The sequence below is a fragment of the Nicotiana sylvestris genome, chromosome 6 (genome assembly GCF_000393655.2).
Source record: "Nicotiana sylvestris chromosome 6, ASM39365v2, whole genome shotgun sequence".
Classification (NCBI taxonomy): Eukaryota; Viridiplantae; Streptophyta; class Magnoliopsida; order Solanales; family Solanaceae; genus Nicotiana; species Nicotiana sylvestris.
The window spans coordinates 174,704,335-174,706,811 of NC_091062.1; positions in this window are offsets into that span (position 1 = coordinate 174,704,335).

Below are 2,477 nucleotides of genomic sequence, written 5' to 3' on the forward strand. Positions count from 1 at the left end.
AGGAAGTAAATATTGTGGGGAACTATAATAGAGAAAACTACCAAGGTGGGAGCAACTATAATGCTATGGGGAAAAGACATCCAGGTTTTTCATGGAGTTCATCTAGTGGGAGTTTGAACTCATGGCAGCAAAATAATCCTAGACTCCAGGGTCAAAGACCACCAAGTTTTTAGAACCAGTAGAGATGGCAGTACCATCCACAATAGTCAAATCAGTCTAGTATGAAATATCTCATGAAGGCATTTATCGAAAAATCAGATGAAAATTTTGAGAATCAAGGCAGAGCCATCCGAGAATAGGGCACGATCATCCGGAATTTAGAAATACAAATGGGATAGATTGCAAATTTATTATCTAAGATGGCTCTCGGTACTCTACCCTCTGATACTGAAAAGCACCCAAAGGAGACAATGAAAGTTGTAGCTCTGAGAAGTGGCAAAACATTGGCTGACCAGTGGTGAAAACTAGGCCCGAGGTAGTGAACAAGCAGACCAAGACATTAGAAGAGAAAAAGAGTTAAGAGCAGAAAGGCCAGAGTAGTGGGGTACAAAATGAGATTGAAAAAAGTAGACATATGCCAGCTCTACCATTCCCTCAAAAGATGATGCGGGAAAAACTTGACAAGTGTTTCGGGAGGTTCTTGGAGATTCTCAAGCAACTTTATGTGAACATTCCATTCACAGAGGTACTCACTCATATGCCTGCTTATGTTAAGTTCTTGAAGGAAATCTTGTCCAGCAAGAGGAAATTAGAGGAGACAACGGTGGTCAAGATGAATGCCCACTGTAGTGCCATATTGCAAAATAAAATTCCTCAAAAGTGTGGGGCTCCAAGAAGCTTTGCCATACCATGCTCGTTGAGGAGTCAGAAATTTGACAAGGCCCTCTATGATTCTGGTGCTTATATAAATCTAATACATTTGTCTGTGTTCAGGAAATTGGAAGGTGAGCTTAGAATGATCAAATCAATACCAGTGTCCATATAACTAGCTGACCAGACCACCATTTTGTCTGAAGGAATCATTGTGGAGATTCTAGTACGGGTGGACAAGTTTGTGTTCCCCGTAGACTTTATTGTTTAACCTAAAAATGGTTTTCAATGTCAAAATAATAATTTTATATGACGGGCCACAAGCAACCGATTCAATCCGAAAGATATAAAATTTCGTTAATATAACGTGATAGAGAAGTGGGAAATAAATTCAATGACAGATAATATAATAAAAATAAAGTAGAGAAGAAAGAATTCTTATTGAATGATCCTTGATAGGATAATGAGCCGAACAGAGCTTGAAGGGCCGAATTATGGCTAACTTGAGAGCAATATACTATAAATTACAATGTATAGAATTATAGAGAAGAAAATTAGATTCTCCTGATGGTGGTAAAAGTATGTCTATTTATAGGGCTAAATCTAAGTAACTAGTTTCCTTGAATTATGGGTCCATTATGAGCATTTACTCAATCCATCCATTACTTTGGAAGACTTGTAATAGCTGTGTAAATGCTGGAATTCCGTAACTGATGAGTTAATTCTATAACTGATGAGTTAATTCCATAACTGATGAGTTAATTTCGTAATTAATGAGTCAATCTCGTGCATGTTGAGTCAATCCTGTGCCTGTTGAGTCAATCTCGTGCCTGTTGAGTCAATCTCGTGCCTGTTCTGGGCTATTTCATAATGATCAGTTCCGGGATAACAGGCACGGTATGAGTATGTTTGGTCCGGGGGGTGTTTCACATATCATCTTTACATGTCATTCTTCACTTTTCTTCAAACTTTACTGACACGTGTCGCCATTTAATAGACCCACATGACGAGTTTAATTTTTACTAATACAGATAGTGCCCCCACTTTCCGGTTACTCACTATGATATGACGGGAAGTGGAAGATTTTATCCTTTTCATCCTTGCCTCTGCCTCATTAAAAACCTTGCCAGAAAAACCCAATAGGGATAAAAACTGGACGAAGGAAAAAAGAGTGCAGAACTTAGATATTCAGATGATAACTCCATCGTTGATGTTCCTTTCGTCAATAATCGGTTGGTTTACCCCTTTCTTGTTTCGGGGTTTGAAGACAAATCTTTGCCTTATGTTTGCAAAGTTTGATATATATATTTCGGCTTTATTTTCTGCCTATTTTAATGTTTGGGTTTTTGTTTTACCCTTTAACTTTGCATTAAAAATGCTTCAATGCTCCGTAACTTTTTTGAATAAGCACGAATGATAAAAGAGGGCCATTTTATGAATGACACTTAATGAAGAAGATGTTTCAACTTCATAATGGTGTAAATATACAAAAGAGGGAGGAATTTTCACATGTTTTTCTTTAACAATGTTTTGAAGAAAGTTTTTACATTTAACTTTCATAACATTTCGCATGTGTTTGTGTATCGTCGATAACTCATTTTGCAACTGTTTTTTCTTTTAACAGATTCAATATAAGCTTACAGTCGTAACTGTTGCAACAGTTTTTT